Here is a 16,625-nt window from a genome sequence, read left to right on the forward strand (position 1 = left end):
GGACATGGTTTTAGCACCTTTAAATTCATTTAGCCTGCAGATACTTTACCAAGTTAAAACAATGACTGAGTTATGAGTCAAGATACCTAGGGCAGGAGAAATATCCATAGTCTCTCTCACAGATGGAAATATAATACCAGTAAAAATCATTTGGAATCTCAAAGGACCACAAATCTCTGCATAGTCAAAGCTAAAGTTTTTCTAATAGTCATGTACAGATGTGAGAGTTGGACCACAAAGAAGACTGAGCACCAAAGAATTGATACCTTTGAATTGTGGTGCTGGAGAAGACTCTGGAGAGTTTCTTGGACTGCAAGGAGATTAAACCAGTCAATCCTAAAGGAAATCAACCTCAAATATGCATTGGAAGGACTGACGCTAAAGCTGAAGCTCTAATACTTTGGCCACCTGATGCCAAGAGCCAACTCACTGGAGAAGACCCTGATGCTGGGAAAGATTGAAGGCAAAAGGAGAAGAGGGTGGCAGAGGATGAGATTGTTACATAGCATCACTAACTTAATGGACATGAATTTGAACAAACTAAGGGAGATAGCCAATATCTGCTGGATCATCGAAAAAGCAAGAGAGTTCCAGAAAAACATCTATTTCTGCTTTATTGCCTATGCCAAAGCCTTTGACTGTGTGGATCACAATAAACTGTGGAAAATTCTGAAAGAGATGGGAATACCAGACCATCTGACCTGTCTCTTGAGAAACCTGTATGCAGGTCAGGAAGCAACAGTTAGAACTGGACATGGAACAACAGACTGGTTCCAAATAGGAAAAGGAGTACGTCAAGGCTGTATATTGTCACCCTGCTTATTTAACTTATATGCAGAGTACATCATGAGAAATGCTGGGTTGGAAGAAACACAAGCTGGAATCAAGATTGCTGGGAGAAATATCAATAACCTCAGATATGTGGATGACACCACCCTTATGGCAGAAAGTGAAGAAGAACTAAAGAGCCTCTTGATGAAGGTGAAGGAGGAGAGTGAAAAAGTTGGCTTAAAGCTCAACGTTCAGAAAACTAAGATCATGGCATCTGGTCCCATCACTCCATGGGAAATAGATGGGGAAACAGTGGAAACAGTGTCAGACTTTACTTTTTTGGGCTCCAGAATCACTGCTGATGGTGACTGCAGCCATGAAATTAAAAGACGCTTACTCCTTGGAAGGAAGGTTATGGCCAACCTAGATAGCATGTTTAAAAGCAGAGACATTACTTTGCCAACAAAAGTCCATCTAGTCAAGGCTATGGTTTTTCCAGTGGTCATGTATGGATGTGAGAGTTGGACGGTGAAGAAAGCTGAGAGCCGCAGAATTGATGCTTTTGAACTGTGGTGTTGGAGAAGACTCTTGAGAGTCCCTTGGACTGCAAGGAGATCCAATCAATCCATCCTAAAAGAGATCAATCCTGGGTGTTCATTGGAAGATCTGATGTTGAAGCTGAAGCTCCAATACTTTGGCCACCTCATGCGAAGGGTTGACTCATTGGAAAAGACCCTAATGCTGGGTAGGATTGGGGGCGGGAGGAGAAGGGGACGACAGAGGATGAGATGGTTGGATGGCATCACCGACTCGATGAACATGGGTTTGGGTAGACTCCGGGAGTTAGTGATGGACAGAGAGGCCTGGCGTGCTGCAATTCATGGGGTCGCAGAGAGTCAGACACGACTGAGCGACTGAACTGAACTGAACTGAAGGGAGATAGTTGAGGAGAGGAAAGCCTGGTGTGCTGCAGTCCATGAGGTCACAGAGTTGGACATGACTTAGTGACTGAACAACAACAAAAAGGCCCAAATAAAGGTCATTTTCTTTTCTTCCTCTGGAGCTAGGAAAGAGATCTCTCTTTTTCATGATATATTAAAAAAAAAAAAAAGGGATTTGTACAGCATTATTTATCTTATAGTCCCTGCAATTAGGAATCTCAGTTAGTAGAGAGATACCTTGGTTCAGAGAAACATGGGCTCTGCCATTTAGAAGACTAAGTGTTCCATGCAAACCTTTTCCTTTCAGACATCATTTTGCAGGAGAATGAACTCGCCCCATCTCCCCTCTACACTGTGAGCTCCTGGAAGCCAAAGACCAGGTTTGACTGTCTATTTCACTCTCTTTCTCTAGTTATTAGCACAGGTCCTTAATTTTAACAAATGAGTCAATTAATTAATTGATTCAAGAAGTTCTTAAATCTTTTCTGAACAGTCTCACTCATATCATATGATCCTTTGTTAGTATTTCCTAAGGATCTGATACAACAATTATTGAATAACTAAAATCTTCTAGAACAGTCCAAATTTTGAATATTCTACATACCATTATGGCAAATGCCAGAAAAGATGTCTCAATCTCTGGCTTGAGAAATATCAATGCAGTGGACGAACTTTACACAACTGGGGCAGAAAAACTGTGAAACTTCAAGACCCTTCGCTCAGCCCTAGTGTATTAATCAACATGACACAAAGTACGGAGTATACCTTCCGGAGTCTAAAGGTCTTGGTTTCAAATCCTCATTCTATTCTTTACTAAAGGTTTTCCAAAGAGTTTCCAAGAGTCTTTTTTTTTTTTTCTTTTTTAATATTTATTTGATTGCTTTTGGTCTTAGTTGCAGCTTGTGGGATCTTCAGCTGCAACATGTGGGATCCCATTCCCCAAACAGGGATCGAAACTGGGCCCCCTGCATTGGAAACATGGAGTCTTAGACACAGGACCACCAGGGTATTCCCTCCATGATTTCTTTTTCCTTTAGAAAGCACTGTTCAGTCAGAATTTTACATGGAAAGCAGATACATATAATAGATCAAGTTTGAACTTTCCTCTTGGGGGCGGGATGAAAGACCTACACGTCAACCCATTTGGTTTTCCCTCTATCACACCTAACTCACCACCCTGTGTCCCACTGCATTCACAAACACCAAGCTCTATGGAACAAAGGTGGGAAACCACTGATTTTGTCTTTCAGAATTTGAGTTTCATCATCTCTAAATTAGGAATGATAATACTTATCTGAATCAAGCGTGTTTATCACCAAAAAATTTCACAGACGCAGCACTGATTTAGTGTTTCATCTTCAGATAATATCTTACTCTTGGAAGCTTTTTCCTAGTTGGGGAGAATGAATTTGTGAACAGTCTAAGTTTCCAACTTAAGTCCTGACTCCTCACATTTTCTCCGAATTCTGCTTGGAAATGAAACAATGTTTCCTTTTATCTTATTTCTCTCTTTCTGAGCTTGACACACAGAGCTAAACATTTCAAGCTGAAGGGAATATGACTTCAGTTTTTAATGTAAAATGGACCTTTAGTATAAGAGATGAGTGAAATGGATGGGGGCCATCTTTACAAATAATCAACTCAAGTCAGATCCAAGATGACCCTAGGCAGCAGTTTTATCAATTGGTTGACAGGTACAAAACATAGATCACCAGTTTGATAGCCTTCCATAGCAGTTTGAAGTATTTCCAGCCTTTGCTAAGAGTTCTTCACCAGCCTCTTCTTGCCAACCCATCTCAAAACCAATGAAACATCTTTTCCATTTTTGTAACCTACTACACAAGTTATGCTGCTAATTTCTATATCAATTACTTTATTGCTACATGAAAAACCACCCCAGAAGCAAAAGGTAAAACAACTGTCAATAATTTGTATTTGCTTATGATTCTGGGTTAGTGATTCAGGTTGTGTTCAGCGAGATGCTTTTTTTTATTGCTAGTTGCAACAGTGTGCTTTATAAACTTGTACTTAGAAACTGACTCAGTTGTGACCACATGATCTACAATGGCCACAGGCATGTGCCTGGGCTTTGCCAACTGTCAGCTACAGCATCTCTGTTCTCTTCATTTCCAAGTGCCTAAGCCAGGATCATTGCCATCTCAGTCACAGTGTTCCTACTACCAATAAAAGAGGCTAAGCCCCAGTGTGCAAACACCTCTGCTTGTGTAGCATTTGCTACTCTTGCAAAATTCAAGCATAGATCCACAGGTTGATGACATACATTTCTTCTCTTGATAGGGAATATGCCAAAGCCAGACTGAAAAGGTTCATGTATACAATGTCAGTGTGTGCTTAGTCACTCAGTCATGTCTGACTCTTTGTGACCCCATGGACTATAGCCTCTTGGGCTCCTCTGTTCAAGGGGATTCTTCAGGCGATAATACTGGAATGGGTTGCCATGCCTTCCTCCAGGGGATCTTCCCAACCCAGGGATCGAACCCAGGTCTCCTGCATTACAGGTGGATTCTTTACCATCTGAACCACCAGGGAAGCCCAGGCATACAAGGATGGGAAGAATTACTGAAGCTCTTTTTGAAACAGTCTAACACAGATTTATTACAATCAATTGTGAGCTGTTTTTTTGAAAATCTATATTTATCCTGATAATCAAGTAAGGAAGATTAGGAAAGTCTTATTTTAAAAAATAAGCAATAATGAATTCAAAGTTTTTCCAGAATTGTTTCTCAATCACTTGAATTCATAAATACTTTTTCACAAGTGAGAAAGGAATGTGGAGTTATATCTTCTGTCTTGAGAAGTATTTATTATCCTTGGGTTTCTTGATGGAAGGCCAAAATATTCTTGAAAGAATATTGACAGCTCACAATTTCTTGAGAGATGAGAGAATCAGACTTTAAAACTTGTAGGAAGAGAGGTAGCTAAAAAGAACATGAAGCAAAAAACCTAACAGTGGTCTATTAGTGGATATCATGTGGCCTCCACTAGGACACAATGAAATCTCAAGCATTTTGAGTATTTTTGCCTCTCTACTTCAGCTTTAATTTCTAGAAAGTAATAATCTGAAATAACCTACCTTTATCATATACTGTTTTTTACTCAGTTGAGGGCCAGGTAACTAGATATGGTCTTCATGAACTGGGTCCAGTAGGAACTAGATATTTCATCAAAAGGTGACTATGGTCTCACGGGGAAATAAACGGATGCTGGCAACAAGTCAGTGGCAAAAGCTCACTTACTCTATCTGATGAAGATTGTTATGCCTACAATAGAGGAATCTGACAAGTCAGTCCCAAAGTGGCAAGCAGAAGTTTCATAATCACGTGCTTAAATTATTGAAATGTCGATGATAAGTCAATTTCAGGGACAAGAGAATATTCATTTTCCTTCTGGATCAACACTGAAGACTTTACTGGACATACACTTTGAGAAAACTGCAATTCAAAAAGACACGTGTACTCCAAAATTCATAACAGCACTGTTTACAATAGCCAGGACACAGAAGCAACCTAATGTCCATCAATAGATGAATAGATAAAGAAGTTGTGCTACATATATACAACAGAATATTACCCAGCCATAAAAAAGCAATGTGTTTGAGTCAGTTGAAAAGAAGTTAAATGAGATGAGGTTAAGTGAAATGAGGATAAACCTAGAGCCTGTTATACAGAGTGAAGTAAGCCAGAAAGAGAAAAACAGATATCATATATTAACACATACATATGGAATCTGGAAAAACGATACTGATGAACCTATTTGCAGGGCAGAAGTAGAAGCACAGACATAGAGGATGGACTTGTAGACACAGTGGGGGAAGGAGAGGGTGGGACCAATTGGGAGCATGGCATTGACATATATACACTATCTTGTATATAACAGACAGCTAGTGGGAAGTCGCTGTATAGGACAGAGAGCTCAGCTGGGTGCTCTGTGATGACCCAGAGGGGTGGGATGAGGAGTAGGGGAGACTCAGGAGGCAGGGCGTATATGTATACTCATGGCCGATTCACATTGTTGTACAGCAGAAACTAACACAACGCTGTAAAGCAATTATCCTCTAATCAAAACTAAATTGAAAAATAAATAAAAGAGAAAAAACATTGAAGACTTTCAGTCTTGGCATGGAGGATGTAATTCGATTGAGCAGAACCACTGAAAACCCTTCTTTTTTAATGGTAAGTCCTCTGGACACTCTTCTATCTTGTGGGGTTCCTGACACTAAGGAAAGGGAAAAAGGCAAAGCCTCACCAGACCTGATGAATCGTCACACTGTCTCTTGGAGCTTCATCCTCGCATGCCTGCGTTCACTGCCCTCTCAGCAAGCTCTGCAGGGCTGAGGTCATAACTCCACCTCCAGCTGCGGCTGTCTGGTGTGTGGTGGTTTGGAATCTGATGACTCAAAGCCATCATCCCAGGTAGCAGCCGGCTGTCTTTGGATTTCTCTCCTCTCCTAATGTTCCATTAACCTCTCACAGCTGGTCTCCCTTTGCACCATCAGCACTTTGGCTGATCTCTCCCCTTTTGGCAGGGAGGCTCATCATTAATACATCCTCCCCCTGCTTCCTCTCCTCGCGGCCTACCAGTGCTCTCTATTACTGCCTGCTGTGCCAGAGGCAATCCATCCGCCTGCCTGCTCAGCATCAGCTTCGTTGGGTTTCAGCACTGTTGGCCCCTAAGGCAATGTGGGTCCAGGACCATTAGATACTGGGTTGGAAGCAATGTTAGGGCACCTACTTGTGTGAGAACAGGAACTCTAGGAGAGTTGAGCCCTCATTCTCTTACTGACCTGCTAGCACGCTCTTGTTCAGACTCCAATATCTGTAAGTGGATGCTCTCTTGCCTGGCTATAGCTCAAATTAACTGCAACAATAAAAATCATAGCAACAACAGTTAACACAATCATAATTTAAAACACTATCATTATAATAACGCTGGTCAATTTCATGTATAGGGTGTTAACTGTGCTAAAACTGTGCCAAACGCTACACTCTCCGATTAAATTCTAACAGCGTCTCTGTGAGTTAGGTAATGATGGTAAGGCTATACCAGGTCACAGAAAGTTTAATAAAGCTGTCCAAGCCCATCCCACTGGTAAGAAAAAAGCTTGTACTTGATCCTGACTTCTCTATTTTCTTTAAAGCTTGAGATTTTAACCATTGTGCATACTAATAGAATACCTACCAGCTTGGGATTTTATCTGTATCAACATTTCAAAACTAAATATCATCTAGTATTCAAACCATTAGAAAGGTTAATAGAAATGAATTTGGTCTACTTAAATATACAGTGCATTTAGTTTGTATGGATTTAAAAATAAAACATGAAAAGAATTCCCAAGTGTAGTTCTTCAGATAACCACGGACATTTCCTCCCTCTCTCCCATTTTTAAGGGCAATGTAATGGGAAAGGTGTGAGAGGCACTGATGTTTTGTGACTATTTGATTAATAATTACTTTCCTCATCAGAATAAGTTAGAGTATAACTTGCAAGAAAACTAGGGTCATGCCTGCTTACTTGTCCCAGTGCTTAGGATAGTATCTGGCATACTGTGGATGCTCACAGCTGTTTAATGAATAAGGAAAGAAAAGAAAAAAGAAAAAGAATGATGTAAAGAAAGAAGCATCTCCAGTGATGACAGTACCATTCCTATCAACAATCAGTACAGACAGTTCACATCCATGCTGGTAGTTTCCCCATAACTTCATCTGAGGGCATTATTTGGACTTAGGAGTATTTGTCCTTTATGCTGAGCAGTTCAGAAGGTCCAGGGAGTTAAGCCCCCAAGAAGTTCTCTCATTGAGTAATTCAAGTTTGTGGATAAATAACCCAATTTCTTAACCCCTCAGTAGGTGTTTCTGAGTGAAAGGAAGAAAGAAAGGAAGTAGGAAGAAGTGCAATGGAATAAAGAAGAAAAGTAATCAAAGAGAGAAAGACTATAAATGAAGAAATAGGAAAAAAGAAGAAAAAAAAAAGAGCCAACAGGAGGAATGGAAACAAGGAGGAAGGGAAGGAGGTAAAGAGACCAAGGGGAGAAAATGACAGAAAGGAGACAAAGGAAGCAGAGGGGGAAAGGAAAACTCGAGGGGAGGCTATAAGAAAAATAAGTAGAAAGGAGGGAAGTGAAAAAGTGAAAAAAGAAAGAATGAGAGGACCAGAAGAATATTAGGAGGAAGAAACTATGGAGCAAGTGAGAAAGAAAGATTTATTTTAAAAAGAAAAAAAAAAAAAGGTAGCAGAAGAAACAGGAATTTAGAGACGCGGATGGCAGGGAGACACAGAGGATGTTGTGAAAATAATTTCCTAAACAAACTGATGCATTGTTGTGCTTCTCTTCCACAGTTCAAAAGAACATTTCCTCATGTCTGATTACAACGCCTGGTTCAGTATGAAAGCGCATATCCCGGATTATAGCAGCAGGGTCTCGTATATCTCCTGAAGGGCTGCTTTGCCTGTCTTCCTATGCACATGCCATGCATCCCCTATTCACGCATATGCCTTGGGTTCTTTGGTTGTTCCCCATGAAAGACAAGCTTGAGAAATACAGACTGGGGCAGCTGTAGGTTAGGCCACCTTGAGCATCTCAGGACATTTCAGGAGTCTGGGGACAGATGTATGATGCATTCCCTGGATCAAGGAGAACTTATAAGTCAGAAACAAATTTACTGAACAAGACAAATGCCTATCATTGGCATGTCATTTCCACTGTGGTTTAATACATTCCTATTTATGAGTGAGAAACTTTTTCTATCACAAGATAATTATAGCCCAGTCATTGAGAAAATTATTCATTTTTTCTTTTAAATATTTTCCACTTTAAGTATTTTTTCCCCTCTAGACTGAAAAGATTGACCCAACCTCAAAGATGGTGACAAGAATCAAGAATCTATAGTTTACAGTCAGCTCCATCACCAGTTAGGAACATAGCCTGATGAGCTATTTCATTCCCCTACATCTTGCTCCAGAGGAGTTAGGATAAATTCATTAGTATTCCAACTGGGCTTTGTAGAACACCTTCCTGATCTCCAAGAACTGGGGAGATAGGGAGGGAGCCAGACACTCTGGCCGTGTCTCATCTAAAACAGTCCTGAGACTTCCCTGATGGTCCAGCCGCTAAGACTCTGCACTTTCAAGGCAGGGGGCCTGTGTTTGATCCCCAGATCCCGCATGCCACAACTAAGAGCTCTAAGGCCATGGTGAAGAGCCAGTAAACCAAATAAATTTTTAAGAAAGAAAATAAAAGTAAAGCAGTCCTGATGATTGATTTCACCATGTTGAGGTTCAAAGAAGCTTTTCTTCAAAGAAAAATTTCCATGAAAAATATGAATAATGTTAACATTAACACATTTAATTACAAAGTAATAATATTAAACATGTTTAAAGTCCTTTTCAAGTCTTCTTCTATCAATCAGTTCTAATTCTATAAAGAAGCAAATAAACCAAGATAAACATCCTGTAAAAAACAGTTTAAGGCACAAATGGCATTTTCTTTCAATGGAAGTGGACAGAATTATTCTAAAGCAAAATTCAAGAATGTATTAAATTATAGAGACATTTGTAGGGACACCTGGCAAATGTGTTTCTGTGGGTCTGTTTACTCTTAAAATCTTTTGTCAATTTCCCCCCTGCAGACTACAAGCAGGGCTGCCAAGCTCTCTGAGAAGCTCTGCAAAGGCATGTCTTTAGAAAGGTAGTTTAGGGGATGTACCGCCTCCCCATCCCGTGCTCTTATCAAAATGTCAGAGAGACACCCATGCTGAGATGATTTCTCTCCCCTCCACATGCACCAGCCCTCAGTCTGCGGATTAGATGGCTATCACGGAGACCGAAAGCAAGCTGAAAAAGACATTAAAATATTTCTTGCCTTAAGTCCCCTTTGTGTTTTGTCCAGGCCAGAAGGGAAGTCAAAACTGCTTCTCTCCAGGGTTGGCAGTTTCCAAGAGATCAAGCCGAGTGTAGCATAAGGAGCAAGCAGCTTCTTGGGGCCCCTCAAGCTCCAGCTGTTTTCTTGATTTGTCTATGAAAGAATCAGGAAAAGGTGAAAGGTATTAAGGAGATGAACTGCAAGGGTGGGAGGTGGGAACTCCTTGCTAAATTGTAACTCCAAATTGATTTAAGAAAAGGTCCCTGGGTAGGAGCAGCAATTATGTGAACATGGAAGTATTCCTGGATACTTCTGAAGGCCATCAAATACTTCGCCACTTCTATGACTCCGAGGGACAGAAGACTGTGTTTTGTTTGTTTGGAAGTTTACAGTCACAGCTCCTTACCTCAGGCTTCAAGTCACACCTGCAGACAAGACGTTATTCTGGGACTCTCAGGCTCCCTCAGATCATCTGAAGTAGATGAAAAAGTTCCTCCCCAAAAAGAGAAAGCTGTTTGTTTGCAAGTAGACTGTTCTTATCAAGATAATTCTACTAAATGTTTATTCTTTAAAAGTAATTCTGTAATATGGATCCTGTTCTGTAGAAAGAAGATGAAGACCCTTATAGTAAAATAATCATCAATTAGAAATCCTGGCTTTTTCTCTTACTAGCTGGGTGACCATAGGCAAGTTACTTCATCTGTTTTCTCATCTGTGCGTGCAAAGTCACTTCATTCACGTACTACTCTTTGCGATCCCATAGACTGTAGCCTGCCAGGCTCCTCTGTCCGTGGGATTCTCCAGGCAAGAATACTGGAGTGGGTTGACGTTTCCTACTCCAGGGGATCTTTCCAACCCAGGGATTGAACCCACGTCTCCTGTGACTCCTGCATTAGCAGAGAGATTCTTTACCAATGATGGCTCAGGAGAGATGTCACTATTTTAGCTTAATTTGAAACAGGATAGTTCTGAAGCTGACAATTTTATGAAAGGGCAGAGTAGAATGAAAAAAAGAGAGAAGGAATTAAACAGCTCATTTTATATGATTCATCCCCCTCAAAGGAAGAAGGTAAATGAGTTTACCCAGGAGGACTCTTGGGAAAATCAGCATTTTGCAAATGTCTGCATTGAAAACTGCTTGAAATTCTAAAAACACCTATCTGTTGTTTTACCAAAGGGAAAATATGTCACAATCCATGACAAGAATTAGAAATACCTCTGAATATGCCATAGAGAAAACAGCTATTTACTCAGCCGAAATAGCTCAATAACTTTATTGCTTAGAAAATGATTGTTTCTTCTCTGTAGAAACGATTTTCCCATTCTTGAAAGATATCCTAGGAACTGACTCAGTTTCTTTCAGGTAATCCTAAGTGAGATCTGAGTTTACCAAAAATGAGTCGGCAAGTCACCTTGAGAAGGGTGGCATGTTGAACTGAGTTAATAAACATTATTCATATATTCTGTTTTAAAATCAAATCACCAAATATGCTGTTAGGCTTTTGTAATGGAGAAATGTAAAAGTAATAATGAAGTCCATGCATTATTTAAATATCAAATATAACACTGTAAACAATGCTATTGAGATACTGGATACAAACAAATGCAAAATGTCAAATAGAGGAGTATAATTCAAAAGAAAGTTAACGTATACATGCTGAATGCAATATATATGTATTCGTATATAATTAAGATAAACATTAAATTACCAAGTAAATTATCCAGAAGGTAGAGGTCACATTAGGATTTAAAGATGAGGGAACACTTTATAAAGGAAGTATTATTTTACTTTGTATCTGGAAAAGTGGGTGTAATTTGTGTAAACTTGTAGAGAAATTTTAAAAAAAGCATCTTTGTTTACTGGGTTTGCTGAAGTAAAACTGTGAAGGCCAAAAAAATGTGAGATAGATGTAAGGACAGGAAATGGTAAATAGATTTGACCTTTGACATCTGGTTAATGACATAAGTATGCTGGATGTCTGGCTAAGGTTTGTAGACTTTATCATGTATGCATTCCAGAGCCCAGGAAGGTTTTCCGACCAGGAAGAGAAGTAGAGTTTGAGGAATAATATGACAAAAGTGCAGATAATAAGCTGGAGAAGAGAATGAATGGAGTTAGGACAAGCAGCTATCAATTCCTTTCAGAAGGTTTGGCTTAAGACACAACACAAACAATATTCCAATATTTCAGATTTCAAATTATGACTGGCAGTATTTATATGAGGTGGGGCACCTTATGCAAACTGATGTTAGCTGGGCTATCAAAAGACATGGCTCCCTCTTCCTACCCAGCTACTGAGGGATAAAATGATCTCTTTCCGTAGTCAGTGCAAGAACACTGACGAGTTCTGGCCACTGCTAATGTGTCCTAGATGCCCTGGTGGCTCACATAGTAAAGAATCTTCCTGCAGTGCAGGAAACCTTAGTTTATTCCCTGGGTCAGGAAGATCCCCTGGAGGAGGGCCCAGCAACCCACTCCAGTATTCTTGCCTGGAGAATCCCATGGACAGAGGAGCCTGGTGGGCTACAGTCCATGCAGTCACAAGAGCTGGACATGACTAACTAACACACATTGTATCCTAAATGTCTATCTTTCTGAGTAAACTGCTTTACTTTCCCGTGTGTCAGTTTCCCACTTTATAAAGCTGATTTAGTAATAGTTCAACTACTTCCAGTACTCTTGCCTGGAGAATCCCATGGATGGAGGAGCCTGGCAGGCTGCAGTCCATGGGGTCGCTAAGAGTCAGACACGACTGAGTGACTTCACTTTCACTTTTCACTTTCATGCGTTGGAGAAGGAAATGGCAACCCACTCCAGTGTTCTTGCCTGGATAATCCTGGGGACGGGGGAGCCTGGCGGGCTGCCGTCTCTGGGGTCGCACAGAGTCGGACATGACTGAAGTGACTTAGCAGCAGCAGCAACTACTGTAGGAAAAGTTTAAATTAGTTCATCTATGTAAATAAAGCAAACAGAATAGCACCAGGTACATAGTAGATGCTGTATGTGTTTTAGCTATTTTTATTATTTATTGCAGATGATGCAACTTTAATGGCAGAAAGTGAAGAATTAAAGAGCCTTTTGATGAAGGTGAAAGAGGAGAGTCAAAAAGCTGGTTTAAAACTCAACATTCAAAAAACAAGTCATGGCATCTGATCCCATCACTTCATGGCAAATAGATGGGGAAAAAGTGACAGATTTTATTTTCTTGGGCTCCAAAATCACTGGAGACTGTGACTGCAACCATGAAATTAAAAGTTGCTTGCTCCTTGGGAGAAACGCCATGACAAACCTAGGCAGTTTATTAAAAAGCAGAGACATCACTTTGCCAACAAAGGTCCATATAGTCAAAGCTATGATTTTTCCTGTATTCATGTATGGATGTGAGAGTTGGACTATAAAAAAAGCTGAACGCCGAAGAATTGATGCTTTTGAACTATGGTGTTGGAGAAGACTCTTGAGAGTCCCTTGGACTGCAAGGAGATCAAACCAGTCAATTCTAAAGGACATCAATCCTGAACATTCACTGGAAGGACAGATGCTGAAGCTCTAATACTTTGGCCATCTGATGTGAAGAACTGACTCATTGGAAAAGACCCTGATGCTGGGAAAGATTGAAGACTGGAGGAGAAGGGGACAACAGAGGATGAGATGGTTGGATGGCATCACCGACTTGATGGACATGAGTTTGAGCAAGCTCTGGGACTTGGTGATGGACACGGAAGCCTGGCGTGCTGCATTCCATGGGGTCGCAGAGTCGGACGTGACTGAGCGACTGAGCTGAACTGATGACTACCTTTAAAGTCCAAACCATATGTGATGCAAGTGTTATGCTTCAGGGCATGATGTAGAAAATAATCACTGGCATTATTTCTTATTGCCCAAAATAGGAATTTTTTTCAATGGATTTTATCTTTTCTTATAAATTTTACCTACTAGTTAATAGGGTGATGAAATAATATTTGACAGTCTCTTTCCTCCACCTATGGGCTTCCCAAGTGGTGCTAGTGGTAAAGAACCCACTTGCCAATGCAGGAGATGTAAGAGACATGAGTTCAATCCTTGGGTTGGGAAGATACCCTGGAGAAGGGCAGAGCAACCCACTCCAGTATTCTTGCCTGAAAAACCCCATAGATAGAGGAGCCTGGTGGGCTACAGACCATGGGATCACAGACAGTCAGACAGAGACTGAAGCAACTTAGCACACATCGTCCAGCTATGAGAATATTTTGTTTCCTTCTATGTTTTCTCTTCAGCAAAAGTAATTTAAAGGGACTATCTATCCATATATCTAAAAGGTATTGGTTGAAATGGAAACATGAAAAAGAAAATGAAACTGTTAGCTACTCAGTCGTGTCCGTCTATTTGTCACCCCATGGACCATAGCCTGCCAGGTTCCTCTGTCCATGGGATTCTCCAGTCAAGAATACTGGAGTGGGTTGCCATGCCCTCCTCCAGGGTATCTTTCTGACCCAGGGATTGAACCCGGGTCTTTAAAGCAAAAATAATTTAAACAGAGTATCTATTCATTTATCCAAAATGTGTTGGTTGAAATGGAAATATACATATTAATAAAGGAGGGACTGAGGGACTCTAATATATGGCCCTTTATACTTCTAATTGGAGTTTATCTAATACTGCATCCTTTCCCTTTGCCAATAATGGACAACCATGAAAAATCCATAAGTATTTTTAATTTTGGCCACTTCCCTTCATATAAAGAAGATAAGAAGTTAGCTCTGCTCATTGGGAATATTTCCCATCTCTGCTGTCTTTAAGGACTACTCTATGTGAGACTGTAACACAGAGACCATCAATTTTTGGCTCATGCAATATACCCATACATAAATCAAGTTCAGAATTTTTGGCTCATACAATATTGAATCAAGCTCTTTTTCTTCCTCCTCCTTCAAAGATAATCCTCTATGACCAATAGGTTTGAGCTGTGCAAGCAATAGCGCTGTGACTGTGGAGACACTATATTATTCTGAGTCAACTTTTTGTGTACCTGCCTGTGTTACTGATCAGCTCTTGGACGATCCTGGCTCTACCATTTTCATCTTATCATACGGTCTTTCTCAGCTGATAGAACTAAAAACTACAAAACATTTATGGAAGAATTTTTTTTTTAATTTGGAAAGACATCCATTTTCATTAACTGGAAGACTAGATTTTTGTTAAAATGACCATACTATCCAAAGTGATCTACAAAATCAGTCAATGCCTATCAAAATCCCAGTGGCATTTTTTTTTTAAATAGAAATAGAAAAACAGTCCAAAAATTCATGTGACACCACAAAGAACCCAAAGTAGCCTAACCAATCTTAGGAGGGAAGAGTAAAGCTGGAATCACCACACTTTCTGGTTACAAAATATATTACAAAGCAACAGTAATTATAAGAGTGTGATACTGGCATAAACACAGGTCTATAGACTGACAAAACAGAATAGAAAGTCCAGAAATAAAACCACACATAAACAATCAACTGATCTTTGACAAGGTTGCCAAGAATATACAGCCTTGAAATGATAGTCTCTTCTACAAATGGTGTTGGTAAAATTGGATATCCATATGGGCTGCTTTTTTCTTAAGGTGCATAATTCTTTGTTGGCGATGACATGGAATTTTTTTCAGCTTATATCATAATTCTCATCAGAGATCGAGCTATAAATGTTTCATGTTTTTCCTACCACAGATAATTTTTGTACCAAAGGGTTTGCTCAGCTGTATGACCCAAGCCACTAGTATATATGCCCTGAAATCTTGTCACCTTATACGAAACATAATTGTTTTTCTAGAAATATGCTATTTCTAGAAGCTGGAGATAATACCAAACATTATGCTTTCTTCTTATTTTTGAGGTTAAGAGAAACAATAATTTGTCCTTCATTTTGGATGGGATTTCCTGACATAATTTCCAAATTTTCATAGGCTTTATTTCCTACCTTCCAGATCCAGTATTCATACCACAATCTACTTGACATTTCCTGCTCATATAATTTGATTATTGTTATGCTGTTGATTTACTGAGTCAAGGTAAGTTTATGTGGAATAATCACATAGTCAAAGTCCCTTTAAACTGTAACAGTACAGACGGTGAGAATGTCAACATAACCCCAGTGAAGTGAAAGTCGCTCAGCTGTGTCCGACTCTTTGCGACCCCATGAACTATACAGTCCATGGAATTCTCCAGGCCAGAATACTGGAGTGGGTAGCCTTTCCCTTCTCCAGCAGGTCTTCCCAACCCAGGAGTTGAATCAGGGTCTCCTGTATTGCAGGCAGATTCTTTACCAACTGAGCTATCAGGGAAGTTCATAGCTTCCTTGTCATAACCCTTTCTTTTCTTGTAATTTCTTGTCATAACCCTGGACAAGAATATAAATGTAGACTGTTGTCTGTCTTCTATGATGGCAAACTGCTTTTTGCCCCCTTTTTGGTAGAAATGGAAAAGAACATGGCTGCCAATCAATGACTATATTTATCTAAGACCATGCTAACCTCTGTCGGTAAGCATTTCATATTTGATGTAGCAGCTGCAATAAGAAGTGCTGTTTGATTGAGTTTGGAGGAAATCTACTTTCCTACTCTAAGACTAGAGAGGGGGCAATTTCAGAGGATTTCACTTGACTTTCCTTACTATAATAACTCTTAGTCCATAGGTCAGAGAATAATATAAATGTGTAAATTATCAAGTATGTCCATTCCAACTGATCTTTGGACACTGGGAAATAACCATAGACCTAGTGGATCACTGTGAGCTGGATATAGATAAAGATTCCATTTATTACCTCACTCACTCTAATAGTATCAGTGAATAGCATCTGGGTGTCACTGCAAACTCAGCCCCTGTATCCAACAGTCCTTACATTGTCTGGCCATTCTCTTTTCCTCAGTGTATGATTTTAGTTACTGAAAAAGGAGAGCAAGTCATTATTGAGCACATTTGGTGTTGCAGATTCTTTCTTCCTGATGAGACAGCTTCAGCTTCAAAAACTGGGCTCTAGATCTGAAAAGTGGCTTAGACCATGAAACCAG

The 16,625-nt window shown here is 40.0% G+C and overlaps 1 protein-coding gene across 2 annotated transcripts in view; it reads right to left on the reverse strand.

Moving 5' to 3' along the window:
• Positions 1 to 16,625, reverse strand: part of LRRC4C (leucine rich repeat containing 4C) — a 1,846,189-nt gene that overhangs the window by 1,591,243 nt on the left and 238,321 nt on the right. For both annotated transcript variants that reach the window (XR_014069617.1, XR_014069613.1), the window contains one exon: positions 9,592 to 9,744. The gene's annotated coding sequence lies outside the window, so the exon portion shown is untranslated. The remainder of the gene's footprint in view (positions 1 to 9,591; positions 9,745 to 16,625) is intronic.

Source organism: Giraffa tippelskirchi, chromosome 11, assembly GCF_054371585.1.
Source record: "Giraffa tippelskirchi isolate mGirTip1 chromosome 11, T2T-mGirTip1v1.2.pri, whole genome shotgun sequence".
Taxonomy (NCBI): domain Eukaryota; kingdom Metazoa; phylum Chordata; class Mammalia; order Artiodactyla; family Giraffidae; genus Giraffa; species Giraffa tippelskirchi.